Raw genomic sequence first — 19,221 nt, forward strand, 5'->3', positions numbered from 1 at the left:
GCGCACACACCCTTGTCTTGCTATTTTTCATTTCATCATCCCTTAAACTCTGCCCCGTCGAGTGCTGAGCACTGCATGACCTACCTGACTTTTTATTTGTCATCTCTTTTTGCCTGGTGCATAACTCAGGCACAGCAATATCATGACCAGCTAAGGTGATACCCTCTCTTCCTTCCCCACCATCCCCAACATGTACCCATTTTCTTTGTCCAGAACAGTCTCAGTATCTCCCAGAAGAAGCTGACAGGGAACAGAGTGATAATAAAGGGGAGAGGAGAGGGTTTACTATATAAATAGAACATATCCAAACTACTTCCTGCCCCGACTGTCTCCCCAGCTCCTTCATACACACACATTTTAAATATGGGTAAGAATGGTTAGAAATTATTTTCTACAGACCACAATGTCCACAGTAAAACCCAATAGATAACATTCAGCTCAGAAAATCTCAAGATTGGAAGGCAACAGCACCACCTAGTCCAATCATCTTAAATTTCTTCTATAATATTCTAGCCAAACAGCTTTCCAGCCCATGTTTGAATAATTTTCCTAGTGGAGAACCACCTCCCATGGCAATCCACTCTCTTTGGATGACTCTATGTTTAGAAAGCTCTGTATCATGCACAGATGGAACAGCCCCCATGGCTTTCAATGGCTGCTCCTAGACAGCTCTTTGCAGCCGTGTTAGACAAACCTACTAGGCCGTTCACACAGGAGCTCTAGAGGAGGGATTAGGGGGCCACGTATGGTGCCATATGCATATTAGAAAAAGGAGCCCTGGCCAGGCGCGGTGGCTCACGCCTGTAATCCCAGCACTTCGGGAGGCCCAGGCTGGTGGATCTCTTGAGGTCAGGAGTTCGAGACCAGCCTGGCTAACATGGCGAAACCCCATCTCTACTAAAAAAAAAAAAAAAATACAAAAACTAGCCAGCGATGGTGGTGTGTGCCTGTAATCCCAACTACTCAGGAGGCTGAGGCGGGAGAATCTCTTGAACCAGGGAGGCAGAGGTTGCAGTGAGCTGAGATCGCACTGTTGCACTCCAGCCTGGGTGACAAGAGTGAAACTCCATCTCAAAAAAAAAAAAAAAAAAAAAAGAAGAAGAAGAAAAGAAAAATTAAAAAGAAAAAGGATCCCTTTTTCTAAGACTCTTAGACTTTTCTAAGGCACTAAGCCCTAAACACTTCACTTCCATCAGTCAGAAAATTATCATAAAAATAGAACACTCTACAATGCTTATGTCGTGAGTGAGGTTGCAGGGGAGAAGCCACAGAAGATAGCCTGGATTACACTTAATTTTGATTTAGACCCTATCAACTTCCCAGGTTTGATCATGATCCCCATAAGAAGAGTGAGTAAGGTGGTAGCACAGACAGCGTCTGCCTTTGTGGCCTGCACCTGGAGAGAACAGCGTCTGTTCCACGGAAAGGGCCCGTGGAGCAGCGTGAGTGCTGGATGTGCTCCCAGCAGGGCTGCCGCCTCCTCTGTCTGCCACTTGGCTCTTTCCAGAGGAGGCTGGGTCCCAGAAACACAGCTCTAAACACCTCTAAGAACGTTTAAGAGGCTCACCAGTCATGACTGACTGAATGATGGGAAATTCAGTGGCTGATGACACCGGAGTTGCAGGAAGGAGTTTACCCGTGAAGCTTGTTCTTCATTAACCCTTTTGGGACTATGCATCACCTTTGAGAACCTGCTAAAAGCCATGGACTGACATCCCCTACAGTATCAGGGTATATTAGTCCATTTTCACGCTGCTGATAAAGACATACGTGGACTGGGAAGAAAAAGAGGTTTAATTGGAATTACAGTTCCACATGGCTGGGAAGGCCTCATTATCACAGTGAAAGGTACTTCTTACATGGCGGTGGCACGGGAAAAATGAGGAAGAAGCAAAAGTGGAAACCTCTGTTAAACCCATCAGATCTCGTAAGGCTTATTCACTATCACGAGAATAGCATGGGAAGAGGGGCCCCCATGATTCAATTACCTCCAGCTGGGTCCCTCCCACAACACGTGAGAATTCTGAGAGATACAATTCAAGTTAAGATTCAGTGGGGACACAGCCAAACCATATCACAGGGCTCGTGGGTCACTCCATGGAAACCAGGCTACACACTCTCATTCACCAATGCTGCTCTGGGGAGCTCTAGCAGCTTCTTGGAGCGTGGCAGGACTCAGAGCAGGGAGCCCATGAGACCTCAGGCAGTGGGACAGGACATGGCTGTGGGACATGGCTTACTTACAGTGGGACATGTGGGACATGGCTTACTTACAGTGGGACATGGCTTACTTACAGTGGGACAGTGGGACATGGCTTACTTACAGTGGGACATGGGACATGGCTGTGGGACATGGCTTACTTACAGTGGGACATGGCTTACTTAGATAGATTTCAGCTTCTTATCAACAATTTTTCCTGCAAGCTGCTTTTTTCCAGTGGAAACTCTGCCCTCAGCTTTGTCAACAAGATTTCTGGGCTGATTACTGCTCTCCAGGTAACAGGCAGGCTATGCTGGAGAGTGGCCGGTGACGCATAGGGGACTGGCCCATTTAGAAGCTGCAGTCCAATCTCTCTGGTTTTATAACTGAAGAAATGGAGGCCACAGAAGTAGAACTATGGGTATATAGAGGCTGGGAAGGGTAGCATGGAGGGGAAAATGGGGAGAGGTTGGTTAACAAATACAAAATTAAAGTTGGACGGGAAGAATGGATTCTGGTTTTCTGCAACACTGCAGGGTGACTGTGGTTAACTATAATTTACCTTATATTCCCCAAAAGCTAGGACAGAGGATTTTGAATGTTCACAACACAAAGAAATGATAAATGTTTGGAGTAATAGATAAGCGAATTGCCCTGATTTGATCACTGCACATTGTGTACCCATATTGAAATATCACTCTGTATTCCATATGTGCAATTATTATGTGTCAACTACAAATAAAAAGAAAAAATTCTAAGAAAGTCAATAAAAACAAGAGAAGAGAAGTACACTCCCTTACTGTGTGGCCTTGGACATGTCACTTCCTCTCTGATGGCCTCAGTCTCTTCTCAGTCTCCTCTGAGGTAATCAGAGAGGAAGTGACATATCCAAGGCCACACAGTAAGGAAGTGTACTTTCTCAACTCCAGCCTGGCCAAGTCCAGGACCCCCAATCGCCTGCCTGAGTAGCTTCAGGGCGAGAGTGCAGTGTGGGGTAGGAATGGGCCATGGAAACAGGTGTGTACTCTCCCTTTGGGGCTGAGAGTTCCCCGTAGGAGGCCTGATGCAGACTGCAGCAGGACCACCAGCACTGACTACATCCTTACAATCAACACAGAGAAACAAAAAGGTCGCTAGGATCACCCACGTGCTCCTGCCTGACCAACTCCAGCTCCTGGCTTCAGCTCCCAAGGCCAAAGACATGAACAAGCACTCAAGACAGGGAGTACTTTAGAGGGAAGTGGGATATGCCTGGCCTGAACTTTCTCTGCTCTGGGTGAGTTTTCCTGGAACACTAGCATGGGAGCGTCAAGGATATCTGCTACAGGGAACAGTTGATGAGACAAGGAGGCTATTTGTTCAGTGACTTAAAGACCAAGAAATAGAAACTGGGCAGCCCCAAAGAGAGAGAGTAGGCCCAGCCCTTCTTTGGGGAGACCTGAACTACTGCTAGCATCTGTCTTAATGCTGGGACCCTCAGCCTGAGTCCACAGAGGCCTGAACCACTCTTTTTCTTTTTTAATTGCACATCACTCCTTTATTATACTGATCTGGGAAAAGGATTTAGGACAGTTATGCTCAAATGAACACTGAGCCCATGTGGCAGGTCCAAGCAACTAGAACATGATTCAAAAATCCATGAAAGACACACTCAGACGGGGCCACGAGGCATTTCACTGCCACGAAACAAAGCAGGGAGGGATTCTAAAACACACAGCAGGAAGCACTCCTGCGCCTCAGAGGTCAAGGAGCTTATCCCATATTGGTATGAGGAATGGCTTTTTTCTGATGACCACATGTGGGATTATTTCAACTGCCACGAGAAACCCAGGAAGGGTTATTGTTTTGTATTTTATTTATATATATATATATGTAAATCTAACACATTAAGTATATCAGGATTGATCCCAACCTTCTAGAGCCAGCTCCTTTGGGGTCAGGGAGGAAACAGTTGTCACATTACCATGCAGGTTACATTCTTCTTCCACTGGAATGACCAGAGCCTCCAGTCAATGACCTGGCTGCAGAAGAGCAGAGGACTGGCTCCTGGAGGCAGACAGACTGTCTTGCTTCTCCTCATTGGTTATGGCTTAGCATGGTTCCTCTCCACAAGCCCTTACTAAACAAAACACTCGCAAAAACCCAAGTCACTACTTTTAAACTCTCTTGGATAAGGGGAGCTTTCCCACAGCTTGGACTGAGAACCTGTGCCCTAGAAGTGCTATTCTGACTAGACTGTATGAAGGGAGTGGGTGCAGGAGACAAAATGGCTAAAATGAAAATGGGAGCCACTGGTCCCCATCTGCAGCTACAACTCAAGATGTCTACGGATGTGGTCAGTGTGACATGTGCAGGAGGGAGGGGCAGAGGGACCCGATGGGCAGGGAGGGTGCTCCTGGGGACAGTAGCCTGCCCAGACCTGAGCCACTCTTGCTCAGGCAAACCTCTTTGAGGCCCAACCACCTACCCCTATCTGGGGTGGCCAGGCTTATTCTCCTTATTTTTCTTCTGAGACCAACATGATCTCTGAATCACTCAGACTCTTCCTGCATTGTGTCAAAGGTCAGTTTCCAAACCCCAGGTCCTACCAGCTCCAAGATATTTGGGATCCTTGGGATCAGACCCCTTGCCTTTGCCCAGCCACCTGGACCAGCCTATGCCCCTGGCCACCTGACCACTGTTCAGATGCCCCCAGAACCCATTCCTGTCTCCTCATCTACAAATAGGGACATGATAATACCTGAGTCTCAGGTCTCGTGTGGGGATCAGATGAGCTGATCTCTGAGTAGCCCTCAGAAGGGTGCCTGGCACACCATAAGCTTTATATGTTAACTTTATTGGAACTGTACCTGGCTTTAGTATAATCACTGGAGAATCCAGGAAAATGAGATCTTCAGGCCCCACAGAGGTGCTGTGAAGGGCAGGATGCCTGCTTCTCAGTCCCAAAAGCTCCACCCCAAACAAACATTGCCCAGAAAGCCACAATTTTGCTGAGCTGGGAAAAAACTGACCACCCCACCCACTGTCTGTGGCTTCTAAAACTCTTCCAAAACTTCTTGGGGTGAGGAGATGTGAGTTGTTCTAATTTCTCCCCTAACAATCAGAGAAGCTGAGGTACAAATCTAGACTTTTCCTCCACGTAAAAGATAAAGCCTGTGGCTCCCAAGTTGTCACTGATTACCAACCCTTATACCCATCATCCTTCCTGTCGCTTCTCACCCAGTGTCACCTCCGTGCCCCACCTCCCCCATTATCAAGTGCTGGTCCTGTACCTGCATCTGTTATCACTGTAGTGGGACCTGAAGCTTGACTACCTCCAGGATGCCCCTCTGACTGTTACCAGGGCAGCGGCGCTACCACCACCCATTCCCACCCACCACCACCTGCAGCAGAAAGCAGAACTCAGGAGAAGGCTGAGGTGGGTGCCAAGGGGCTGGAGTCAGGAGCGAGACTGTGGAAGCCCTGGCAGAAGAATGGCCCCACCATTTCCCTTCACCTAGACATGGGGTGGGCTCTGGCTCAGTGGGCCTGGACTCCTGGCTGCCCCAGCTCTTAAAGGCCTGGGAAGGCCATTCACTTATCCTGGGATAGATTCTGAAGCCTGTGTCAGAACCAGGGAAGGATCCTCAGGGTCCTCTGAGATGGGCAGGGCTGGGTTAACTCTCCACCAGGCAGCTCCAGTCCCGTACAGGGCTGATTTGCCCAAACATATCCTCTCCAACTTCTGGGTTATTAGTAAGGGGTGGACACTTCCCCTGTACAGTGTTCATGCAGCTTCTCGGGACCTGGGCCATGTGGGAGGTTCCCACTCACTTTCAAGGGCAGCAGCAGGCACCCCAAGGTGACATCGGCCATTCCTCCATTTCTGATCTGAATGACTCCCCCTAACGAGCTTCTCCAGAGCGGTTTGGTCAGGCTTCTGGCCATCCTTCTGGGTAGGGTCCCTCTTGGGGACACCCCTGGAGGGCCAGGGATGGGATGTGGCAGCATTTCTTCTTGGCCTCACACTGGCCTCTGCTGCCTTATCTCTGATGGGGACCCTGCCTATGTTTAAGTGCCGGCCACATGGAAAGGCCTGTGCTGGAAGTGAGAGATGCAGTGGTGAGCAAGACATAGACCCTGTCTTCTGGGAGCTTACAGTCTACTGCGGATTGGGGGGTGGGGATGGGGGACAAACAGGAACCTCCAATGCAGTACGACACATCCTACAATCCAGGTAAGTGCCAGGTCTAAAGGGAGCATATGTGAAAGCCTCTGCCTCATCTTAGTGAGAGAAGAGAAGAGAAGGCTCTTTGGAGGCAGTCCCCTCTCAACCTCTCCACAGAGACAGGAAGAAACAGAGGAGTTTAATGTGGTAGTGGTAAGAGGCGTAAGGAGCACTCCAGGCAGAGGATGCTGCACATGCAAAAGCTGAGAATGAAAGGGAAAGAACATGTTTGGGACAGAGAAACTCATTCAATATGGCTGGAGACAGGGAGAGGGCGCCAGAAAGAAACGCACCAACTGACCACAGTCATGTCAAAGGCCTGTAGCAAGTACATTCCACTCTTTTCTCTGCTTCTTCCAGTTAAACCCAGTGAGTCTTGAATATCAGGAATTTTAAATTATTGCCATGATTTATTGAACTAAAGACTTTCAGACCCCATTCAGATCCCCATTCCAACCTGAATCCACCTGGAGGGTTGTGAAGAAAATAACAACAGGGCCTCTCTCATTGTTTCATTGAGAGGTTAGCCATGCACAGGCCTCTTCTGCAGCACAGCTGAAGTCCCAGCCAGGGTACACACAAAGCCACTATCCCCCATAGCCCGTCAGGGAGATCCTTAACCCTGAGAAGAATAGGACCATCAGTAGTTGAGCTAGAAGGGAGAGGTAAAGGAGAGAGACCTGAAAAATTCAGACTAGCTGAATAGAAAAAAAAAAAAAAAAAAAAGGTCTTGTGGGAGAAAATCAAAAGAAAGAACAAACGGTTCTATAAGGGCAGATGGAAGGGAGGTTAGTGAACGACTCAGCTGCCATATCACCAGTGCAATCCTTACTGAATTCCTCAGTCTGTCCAGGGTGGCCGGATATGGTTGATGGGCACAGAGAGAGGTGAGTTGCCCACAGCTGCAGGATCCTCAAACCTGCCTCCACCAGTCTATTCAGCCCACTCTGTTCTGGTCAACAAGGTTAATTGTTCGTTGCCAGGAATTTGTCTAAGGAAGGGCATCAGGCAAAATACATGATGCTCACAGAAAACACGCACCACCGACGGGTGTGGAACATCTCAAATGCAGATAGGCACATGCCAGTCCATATCCTGAGTCTGGCTGTCCAAATTCACTGCTGGCCAACATGACATAAGCCTTGTCTTACCCTCAGAGCTATAATTGAAGTTAACCCTCTTGGTTCAACGTTTCAGACCAAATATCAGAATCTGTCTAGAGTATTCTTTCCCAGGGCCACAAAGTGGTAGGAAACAGCTGCCTCTGTTCTAACCCTTGAACCCTAACCAAGTTAGGATTCCCCTTCCCCAGCCCTACCCATTGGTCATCTCCCTCTTTGTTTTTCTTTGGTAGCCAGGGGGCAAAGACGGAAGAGATTTAAACCACAGAGTACTTTCAAGGAGCTAAACTCAGGGTCCCTAGAGGAACAACCTCTTTCCCTAGAGGAGCAACTTCTTTCCCTCCAGGTGGTCAGCTCTCTGCAGCCCCCGAGTTGCCCTGAGCCCAGCCTGCTGCCCACCGGGCCTCTGAACCAGCTGGCAGAAGTTCCACTCCCTGCACTCAACACTCTTTCTGGCAAAGCAAACACCCCTCAAGAAGGAATTTGATGTTACTCAGAACCTAGGTTTAATTAAAGGACTTGTGGGTGAAACCCCATTTCCTCTGACTGGGCTGGGCCCCACTAGGTCAGTTGGAGTTGCTGCCAGGTGAGCTGCAGACAGGTAGCATCCTAGGGAGGACGTCAGTGGCCGAGGTCCATCTCCGCCCCTGGGGGAGATGCCCACTGCTTCCCTTCACTCCCCCGCCCTTACTTTTCCCAGAATTCCCCCTGACCTGAAAAATAACTCTGCAGCTAGGCTGGTCTGTAGCCCAGGATTGAAGTTTAACAGAGATGAAAATAATTCCCCCCGTGAGCTATTTTCTGCCCAGCTTTTCGGAACATAGCTCAGAGTGACAGGCACAGTGGGGCGGGGGAGGCTGGCCTCGGGTCACTAACTAGGGCCACTATCCATTTAGAGCCCTTCCCATGTACACTCCCGCACTCTTGCTGGCACCAGATTTTATAGAGGTAACTGCCTGCCACACCTGCCTCCACCTGTGGATCCACATGGGCCATGAGGGTGGCAGGATAGGGAAGGCCCCAGGAGTCAGGGGTTTCCATCCTCCATGGCTACAGCTCTTACAGAATGCAAGGAAGAAGAAGAAAACACTGCTACTTTACCAAGCCTCCAAAAGGAGGTTCTATGAGACTGTTGTGTCAGCTGAGATAAATATTTTAAATATGTTATAAAAATTGTTACACTGTAAAATTACACTCTATAAAAATATTAGCCTTACTATTATTTTTCCAGGTATTTAAGAACAGGAAAGGAGGAGGAATAAATTCAGGTACAAAGGGGAAGGCTGTGAAAAAACACCATGAACGATTGCATGGAGCATGATCCATTCATTCGTTGTCTACCAAGCTCACCCCCAAACTTTCTACTTTTTACTTTTTTATTTTTTATTTTTTGCCTTAAGACCTTATCCTCTGTTAGTTTCCTTTTGATTTTTTCTCACACAACTTTTCTTCTAATACCTACAGGGAAATACCTTCCTGAGAAGACAGAGTTTGGGAGGCAGAGAAGGAGGAGGGGAGAAAGGAAAGGAGGGGAATGTATTCTTGGAATATCTTATTCTGAAAGGTTTCTTTCTAACTCACAAGGAAGAAACACTCTGTATCATAAAGCTATTATCACATGCTGGGAGGGGTACCTTCTAGTACATTAGTAAGGAATTCTACATGAACAGGGTTTTTCCCATCCCACTGTGTAACAGTCACCTGTTAAAAGAAACTACCGGAGGATGCAGTGGAGCCCGCAGGGCAGACCTGACTGTGATGTGTGCTGTTTGCCTCCCATCCTCCCCCATCACCAACAGTGATTACACATTTTTTAAATTGGCTGTCAATGTTTTATAAATCAAGAGATTACATTTTTGAAAAAAAATTCTGTATGTCCAGCTTTCTGTGAAAAAGTTGGGTAATCTGACCACACCAGGCTGAAGCTCCTGCTGGAAGCCTACTGGGCCAAAAGGGGCTGTTCCTATCAACCAGCGTGTGCCCTCCAGTCCATCTCATGGGGTCTGCATCCCTCCAGCCTCGCTCATGACCCACCTGGCCCTGGCCCCCTGACCAGCCCACAGTGACAGCGGAGCTCACGGTTGGAAGTGCAGGCTCTGGAGGCAGCTGGCCTGGGTGTGCCCAACACTGGATTCTCCCTACCACTAGCTGTGCAACCAGAACCAATGAAATGCACTGTCTAAGCTTCTGCTTCCTCAGCTGTGAAATGAGAAAAATACCACCATCCACTGCATAGTCTGTGAGGAGTCCATGAGATAATCACGTCAAGTGCTCAGTACAGTGCCTGGCACGTAGTACCTGCTCAGTAAACGTTAGTGCTTATTATTGCGCACAATTGCTGTAATGACTAAGGAGAATTTATCTGAGTTGCAGCCCAGTTTTAGAAGATGATTTAACAACACAAAGCAATTGCCCTTAAACCCTCCTTTCTTGCTCAGGGACCTGGTCTACAGACAAAAACCATCTAGTGAGTATATCCGTGACATGTTAGTTATTGTGTGGAGCAGGGGCACTTCAGAGATAGGATTCAGATCTGTTCCTGGGGCTCGCAGTAGAGTGGGGGGAATGGATGATGGAACACTCACAGCACTGACAGGTGGAGTTACGCACAGAGCTCTCCCCACAAGCCCTGCCCAGGACCACACAGGAGCTTGGCATTCAAGAGGACCTGGGGGTGGATCTGATTCTTTTCTCCTTCTCCTTCTAGGCTCCAAACCTTTTGGGGGGCTTCGCTAAAAGACACCCAACCTCGAATTAATTCCACTCCATTACCAGTTTCCCAGACTGTGCACGTGATTTCAACAAAGCCGGTCAGGTCTCAAATGGAGTTCATTATAATGGAATTTTACCTGAGGCAGCCCCTCCCCCACTTCTTAACATCATGGCACCCAAGATATGGGTGTGCTTGCCAAAGAGGCTGGGCAGAAGTCACTTCCTGCCCCTGGCAGAAGTCCGGAAATTCAGAGCCGTTTGGAACAAAGAACTCTGCCCCGAAGGTGTTTTCCAGCATCTCCCCGACCAGACTGGAACTGCCCCATTCACCCTCGTACCACCTGCTGCGTTTTTTCCAGCCCTCCTAGACAGGAAGGAGAGGAGGGAAGACTGAGCTGAATGACCAGGACACTGCAGGAAAGGCAATGTGCAAGTGAGGAAGAGAACATGCATTCTGGACTTAAGCCTGAATTTAAATTCTGGTTCTGATTTAGTAGTTCAATGTCTTTGGGCAAGGAATTTAGCCTCTTAATCTCTGTGAACCTTGGTTTCCTCTTCTGTAAAATGGGTATAATATTACCAGCTTCACAGGATTATTGAGAGGCATAAATGAGAAAATGCATGAAAAGCACCGAACACAGTACCTGGAACATAGTGAGTTATCATAACCATTGGTTATTACGATTGTCAGCTATTACATAATATGGTAACCTCACAAAGGCCAAAGGTTGGTATAGAAAGAGACACTGGGTGGAGCCGGGGTGGAGGGATGGCTGAAGAAGGTAGAACCCTGTCCCTGATCCCAGCACAGGCCTGGGAGCCAAGGCGAGGCCCAGGGCAGAAGCACCTGCCTGCCCGGAGCTGACAGGCACAGACTGGATAGGTAATTACAAAGTTGAGGGCTGGGGTGGCCCATGCAACTGTCCAGCCAGCCACATTCCTTTGTCCCGTGGGTGGCTGGGTGGTGAGTATCTGGCTGTTTATGTGGCTACCAGGATGGTGAGTGTGGTCAACACCTCTTTTCCCCAGTAGCTCCAGCAGGGTATTCAACCTTCAAAGGGAAAGGGACTCTCTACAGGCATTTGGCTCCTTTTCCCATGGCATCGCCTCTGTTGCCTCCACCCCAACCCTCCAGCTACCCCTTGCTTCTCAGGTTAAACAAGTCAAAAGGCCAAAGAACAAGGCCAGACTCTGAAGAGATGGCCAGTAGAGATCACTAAACTTCACCCCATCTCACTGGAGCCCTTAAATGATCAAGAAGCCCAGGACGGATGTGAATCCATCACTGTCCCAGCCCTGTGTGCTTTGATTAGCCAGCCAGACTCATGGTTCTTACACTTCCATGTCCTTTTCTCAAAATTGATGTCCTTTTCTCAAAATATATATTCCTCCTAATCCACTTATGAAAATGCAATTCAGTAGGTATTAACTGAGCACATAGTATCGACTCACTGCTGACACCAGGCTCTTGGCTGAACTGAGAAGACCACCAAGTGTTGGAGAGGATGTAGAACCATGGGATACCTCAAGCACTGCTGATGGAAGCCCAGAGAGGAAGGGCTTCAACTGTACATAGAGGCCCAGCACAGAGCTCTCAGAGTCAGGCTGTGGCATGTATGTGGTCACCTGTGCACAGTGCAGCAGACAGGCACACACATGAGCCAGAAATTGGGTCCCTAGATCATGAATAATACAACTCTTATAGCCAATCATTATAACTGTAGAAACTCATCTAATACAACCTTTTCATTTTAGAAATGAAGCCCATATCAAGTGTTGGAAAGGATGGAGAACAATGGAAACTTTCAACCACTGCTGAAAGTGTTTTTTGGAACAACCACTATGGAAAGCTGTTTGGCACCCTATAGCAATGCTGAACATAGAATTCCATGGGAGGCAGCGATTCCAACCCTAGGTATGTGCCCTACAGAAATTCTTGTGAGTTTCTCACGTACCAGAAGACAAGTATAACATGTACACCCCTAGCAGTACTGTCCTATCGTAATAGCTCAACTGGAAACAACCCAAATGTCCATCAGTGAGAGGAAGATGTACAAATCGTGGTGTATTTTTCCAATGGAATACTACACAGCAGTGCAAACAATGAACTGCAGTGGTGTGCATCGACATGGATGAACCTCAGAAAACTCATATTGACTCAAAGAAGTGCATGACAGAGAATACACATGTATGTGAACTCCAAAGCCATGTAAAATGAGACAATATAGTGTTTTGTAAAACATACATAAATGATAACTTACAAAGAAAGCAAGGAGACAATTAACAGAAATTCACTTTGGGTTGGGGAGTAAGGAGGGGGAACGCAAATGGGGAGAGGCAGAGGGGGCTTTTAAGGTGCTGCGAATGCTCCACTCTTAACTTGGGTGGTAGGTTCAGGGTATAGGATTCTTTAATATATACACAAACATATAATCTTGTGTATATGATATATCACAGTTTTTAAAATGAACAAAAAAGAATTGAAGAACCCAAGCTGCAGAGAAGCTAAGTAACCTTCACAAGCTCATCAGCTAACACATGACAGAGAAATCAATTTGCCAAATCTGAGTTTAGTCAGGTGCCAGGACAGCCATTCCTGAATTCTAAATGGGCCTCACAAGGACAGGCTTCTGGGCTAGAAATTTTGAAAAGAAGTAAAAGAGTCTTTTTTTCCCCACTTGTAAATTCCCAGTGTCTTGAGTAGTACCTGGCACACAGTAGGCTCTTGGCCCATGTGTACTGCACACACATGCCTTTCAAGGGTCTACTGTGTGCCAGGCACTTGACTTACATCACCTAATCCTCACACAGCCCTACAAGGGAGCTATTATTATACCTGATTTACAGGTAAGGACACTGAGATTTGGGGATATTAAGAAACTTGCCCAAGGTCACAGGCTACAAAGTGATCATGCCAAGATTTGAACCTAGGAGTCTAACTCAGACCCTGGGTTTCTCCTGTTCTGCCAGGCTGCTGGCTTCTAACAGCACTACCTAAAATTTTAGTTATCTACCAAGGAACCCTGGGACCCACAGGGGGTGGGCAGGCTGCGCATTTTCTCTTCCTGTGACCTCTGTCTCCAGGCTCTGACAGAGCAGTTTGTATGGCCAGGCCCAGGGCTGGCAAGCTGTGTAAAGCAGTGGTTACAGGCTGACTCTGCAGCCCTGGGCAGGTGACTATATCTCTTTAGACCTTGGTTTCCCCACTATGCCTGCTGGAGAGGATAACTGTACTTACCCCAGAGAGAAGCTATGAGGATTGAAGGAGACAAGTAAAGCAATCAGCACGGGGCCTGGCATGAGGCTATCAGAGGAGGCTAGAGTCCATTTCTCCTTCCAGTCGGGCTAGGTTCAGGAGTCCTTAAGGGATAGCCAGGAGAGGGAAAAGGTAGGCAAAGTGAGAATAGCTCCCCATTAGCCAATGGGACAATCAGCACATAGTAGGTTTTCAATAAAGAAGCTTGTTTGAAAGATTGTTTCCTATTTGCCTTCCAGACTATTAGAGTCATATTTGATTCCATACAATTTCTCTGCACAGTCCTACCTCCCTTGGGTTCTTGTTTGCTATTCTTAACCTAAGTAAGGTGACCGAGACTGCCAGAGAGGCACCAAGATCTAAAAGTGCTGGCAGAGGGAGCCTCCTTCTGAGAGGCCACTGTCCCCAGAGTAACCTTTGGGCAGTCCAAGCTTGCTCTCAGGTCAACTTGTTCAAACTAGTTAGTACATCTAACCCCGCAGCTCACAAACATTTATTGCAGGCCTATAATGTGCAAGACAGGGCACTAGTGCCCTGTGGCCATCCCATGAAGGCAGAGGTGGGAGAGTTCCATGCAGGTTAAGAGCATGGGCTTCTGAAAACCTGAGAGGGAGTCCTGGCTTTCCTCCTCACAGGCTATGACAGCTTGGCATGTTGACTAACCTCACGGAGATTCCATTTCCTCATTTGTAAAGAGAACATAACTGGTTCCTACATCACAAGACTTAGTGATAGGTCTGGGAGGCACGTAGCACAGCACCTGTTACCAAGTGATTGCTTAGTAAGTAGCTGAAGCTACAACTCCAGCACCAGCAGATGGCACACACTGGATGTGTCATCAGCAAAGCCTTGGGCCTCATGGGTATTCCACAGTGCCTGGAATGTCCCACCTTGCATAACACCTCCAAGCTTCAGGTTGTCATCAGAAGGCCAGTGAGAGGCAGCAGTTTCTCAGGAACCAACCACCAAGTCTGCCCAGACTACACTTTCCCGCGAGTTGCAGCTGCCCACACCCTGCTCAGGACCAGGACTCTCCCCTGTGCAGAATGAGGACTTTGTATAGCATCTGGTTCTGGGAACACTGCTTAGTCTATTCCTTGGCAGAGGACCTGCAGGGCAGGTTTGCAAAAGCATGACACACATTCCGACTCACAGAGTACTGACTGCTTCTGCCTTCCACTCCTGCTATTTATCGACGAGACACCAGTGGGGACCAGCCAGCCTTGGGGTGGGGGTCTCACCACCTCCCTTCCCCACAAGTCACTTCAAAGACATGACTTCCCAAGAGATCTTCACTTGCCCTTTTTATCTGTTGACAATGAGAATGACCTCCTTCCTGGCAGAGTGACTGAGAGTCATCATGGTGGCTCTGCTCCCTCCACCCCTATGCCCGATCACCCACAGGCTGCACCTCTGGGGAGCCCATCCTTTGCACCTGGGCCATGAGGACCCAGGACCCAGAAGGCAGGACAGTTTCTCTTCCACATGTCGCCACAGCAGGATACAGGCACTGCCATCAAAGCCTGTCACTTGGATTGAGCAAGAACAACCTGTCCCCACCCTGGACCATTTCCCCAATAGTCAGACCAGACCAAAGAGGCAAACTCTAGCGTCCTGGGGAACTGACAATGTCTCCTGCAACGCAGCTTCTCCCTGGCTTTGGCCTCCACTTTGCTTATCATTTCCCCGGAACCTGATTACAGGCGACCTATGTCCTTTATCAGTGTGGGCAAAGTTTGCCTACCCTTGCCTTCCTGGCTGCTTACCTACTTTACAGCCAGACTTTCTGTGGGATAGTGTGGTCCCGAGAGGTCTGGGAAGCTGGACGAGCAAAACAAGGAGGCTGCAGATATGGAGGAAGAAGGAAGAGGAAACGTGAGGCCCAGTCTTGGCTTCACTATGAACCCCAGTTTCCCCAGGGGAAGCTGAAGAGGAGCTGGCAGACCTTCCTGTCCCTGTCTGAGGTCGGGGTGGGGCAGGCAAACCAAAGGTGAGGCCAGTCACAAGTCAAGGGTGAAGGGAAGTCACAGGGTGGCTGGGAGCAGTGCTGCCCTCAGGGAAAAGACAAGAATTGGCTGATAACACCAGGGAGCAGTCTAGGGTGTTGGGGTCTGTCCTCAGAATTAAGCTACCCCTGCTTTCCCTTGAGCATTAAACCTCCCCCAACCTCATCATCCCCTCATCACTGCTGTGACCTCTGCTGAGTTTGGAGTGATGATCACTAGGATGATTAATGTTCCATTTTTCCCTGGAGAGTTTGGATTTATGTCCATTGTCCTGGTATAACCATGCATGGCATCCCCTTTCACTCTCATAAGTATCCCAGTTTGCAAGATACATTACACAGGCACTCTTTCTAGCATATCCAGGAGGGCACTGACACAGGAAAAGGTTAGGGACAAATCAGAGGGAAGCAGAACAACAAGCGAGGCCTTGGTGACCCAGAGTGGCAGCCAGGGTGGCTTCAGCCCAGCTGGATCCTCTCAGAACTGGACAATAGTGGAGGGAGAGCCTGAGAACTGCTGCCCACCCTGGGGTTCAAATTGTCTTGGAGTCAGGGGCCTAGTCTGGTGGGTTCTGCTTTCTGCCATCCCTCAGAGGGCCTGGAGTCATGCTGGGCACACAAGAGGCTCTTAATCAAATCTGGTCAATTCCTTACTTTCCTCTACCTGCATCCAAAACAGAATTGCAGCAGGAACAAATGGAAGCTGAAGCCCTGTAATTCTTTATTCAGCAACACACCAAATGTCATCTAGGTGGTCCTCCTGTCTCTGGCTCTCTGGCTTCTAGGACCTGACTGCTGCAGAGGCAACAGCGAGTTTCTAGCAGAGATTCCAGATGCCCATCCCAGCCAGGACAGCGGTGCCTCCTTAGGATGTGGGGTAAGGAATCAAACAATGGGAATTCCCTCTCCTGTCTTAGATAACCACCTGATGTAGTAGCCACCTGATGCAGCCCACTCGGCCCCAGGCCTTTCTCCATTCACAGCCTGGGCTTTGGACACCTGCTATCTGTTCTGGGGGTAGAGTGTAGGGGTCCAAGAGGTCCTCTTGGAGCTTCCTCTGGGACTTAGTTACAAAAGAGATCAGTTCCGAGGTCAAATAGGGGAATACTACTGAGAAACCATAAACACAAATTATCAGGGCACCCCAAACAGCACCCGACCTTCCATAATGTTTGTACAAACAAAGTCTGATGGCCTCTGCTGAAGAGGAGCAAAGGGTTGGAAAGGCTTTCTAACTCTCATTTTTTTTCCCTCCTTTCTTACCCTATTTTCTAGTTCCTCCTTTAGCTTGGTAAGGGTCCAAGTCACAGCTGATCAGGACCAGCCAAACCCGAAGCCATGGGACCCAGCCAGAGCACAGACTGTGAATTCCCCAGCTTTTTGCAGTTTGAGTCAGCCCCACAGCCGGATTGGCCTCCCAGGACTCTTCTCAAATGGGTCCAGAGAGGCTACTGAGTGGGGGCCATGGACTCTGCAGGGAGGGCTACTTCTGCTCAACGATTTCTGGCACCCAAAACAAAAGCCAGGGAGAAATATACAGTCTTACTACCTCCTGGTCTGGCTGCATGCCAGTCCTGAAACTGTTTCAGAAAGACCCACAGTTTCCTCCAGCACTTGGACAGGGAAGGGACGGCAGAAGGTCTCTCAACACACAACACTCTCAGTTCATAGAATTGAGGCTCCAGTGTTCAGATAACCCATCTCTACCTCAGCAAACCACCTCCAATCCCTAGCCTGGGTTAAAGCCTTCTTTGCCAACACCATGACTTCTCTGGCCCCAGACTTTCCCGATTTCTTTTGCTCACCCCTTTCACTAGCAGAGACGGGCCGCTAATGAGACCACTAGGCAGAAATGGAATGAAGGGCTGGAAAAGCCTGCAGTGCTGGGATGTACCTCTTGATCCTAGGAGAAAGATGAGACGTAGATTTATCATAAAGCCACTATCCCTTCACAGTCACCTCCTGCTAGAATCATCCCATAGCCATTCCATAACCACTGCTGTATTGGGTATCTGAGCCCCTGCCCATGAGGAAGACCACCTTCCAGCAGGTAGTTGGAGCAGAGCCGAACTCTGCCCAGGAGTTTCTGCAATGCTCAGAAAACGCCTGCCCAACTGCTTGCCTGGGCTCTGGCCCCTTTGGCTTCAACTGAGCCCAGACAGGAGGCTGACTCACTCACCGCACGCACAGAGAAGGAGGAGGAACAAGAGGAGGAGGAGGAGGAGGAGGAGGAGCTGCCAGAAGGGCCTGGACTTGGAGACCCAACGCTCCCCCAGCCCAGGCTGGGTCTCAGACTCTGGTCCTTGGGTGAAGAGGAGGGGCAGTTGTCCACTGGCCCTGGAGATCACAGGCTGTTCCCTCCTAGATACTTCTGAATCTTCCTCACCACCACCACAGATGTAGGGCACCTCACTTTCCAAACAGAAACTACTCCTTCAGCCTCTTCCTCATTTAAATGCTTGCCCCTGAGTTCCTCTGAACATCTATTGACAGGCTGTCCTGAAAAACTGGGCTAATTACGTCTAAACTCATTAGTAGTTCAAAGAAAAGTTAAAAAAAAAAAATTACTTAAAAGACCCAACTCTACCATCACAGGTGGACCATACCTGGGCCCTGTAAGAAAATAAATAAGGCTACACGCCCTCCACTCCAGCAGTTTTGAACACCATCGACAGCCAATCGCTCCTTTTCTTATTCCTCCACTCCATGCCAAGGCGCCCGAACAGAGGAAGGAAACAAATGCTTCTTGTTGCCCAAGTGCTGAGCACTGTGCTAGCGGAGCATTTCTCCTTTAAGCTGCTTAAGCACCGAGGATGTCGCCGCTCCCCTCGCCAGCCTGGCACGAACTTCACCTTTCTCAAACCTCAGTGCCCCTTAGTGTCCCAGCCTCATGGCACGACAGTCCCGACCTCAGTCGCCAAGTTTACCGCTGGGACTTAGATTCCAATGCTCGCACCTGGGCTCTCAGGCTCCGGTATCCCCGACGCCCCGACACCGAGTCCCTATCCTGAAACCCCCTTCCCCGCTGCTCCCGGGTCCGCACCTGGTCCGGCCGCGGGGTGGACAAGCTGTTCCGCGCTCCCGGCGCCCACGGCTCGGCTGCCGCCTTTTGACAAGCAGAGACAGCCCAGCACCTGGCCCCGCCTCTCGATCAGGCCCCGCCCCGGCCCCGGCCCGGCCCTCCGCCCCGCCCACAGGTCCAGTCTTCTCCTGCCAGGAGCTGGGTTGGAGCTGCAACCATCTTGACTTGGAATCAACCACCCTACAGGCCACGCTGTAGCCTTAGAGACTCTACTTCGTGAAACTTTCATCGACTGTCGTTTTCATCGACACTCTACTTCGTGAAACTTTCATCGACTGTCCCACAGAGTCTGCCCTCTGTGGGACAGAGTTGTCGATGTTTATAGGTGCGGATTCCCGCTTCAGCCTGCGTTAATCGGGGATGCAGCCCCCACCCTTCCTGCTGTGGTTCTACCCAGCCTGCTGCGGACGCCCGGGCCAGGTGCGTCCCCTCCTCCTGAGCTGACCCGGCCAGGACTTCGTCGTCCGCGGGACGCTGGGGGGCGCCTGCCGACTGGCACCGGCGGCTAGCTCCGCACGGGTGGGAAATCCAGGGCTCCGCTCGCTATCCTGTTACTGCTGCAGAACGCCAGGAAGCTCAGCCTGATCCCACAGATTAGGGTAAAAGATCCCTAGGGGCCGACGTGGAAACCGGAGTTG

At 49.5% G+C, this 19,221-nt stretch overlaps 1 protein-coding gene across 1 annotated transcript in view; it reads right to left on the bottom strand.

The window, feature by feature from the left end:
• VDR (vitamin D receptor) overlaps positions 1-18,606 on the bottom strand; it is a 61,555-nt gene extending 42,949 nt beyond the window's left edge. Inside the window, exon 1 of the mRNA XM_023231197.2 lies at positions 18,545-18,606. The gene's annotated coding sequence lies outside the window, so the exon portion shown is untranslated. The remainder of the gene's footprint in view (positions 1-18,544) is intronic.
• Positions 18,607-19,221: the final 615 nt, after the last annotated feature.

The sequence above is a fragment of the Piliocolobus tephrosceles genome, chromosome 10 (genome assembly GCF_002776525.5).
Source record: "Piliocolobus tephrosceles isolate RC106 chromosome 10, ASM277652v3, whole genome shotgun sequence".
NCBI classification, from domain to species: Eukaryota; Metazoa; Chordata; class Mammalia; order Primates; family Cercopithecidae; genus Piliocolobus; species Piliocolobus tephrosceles.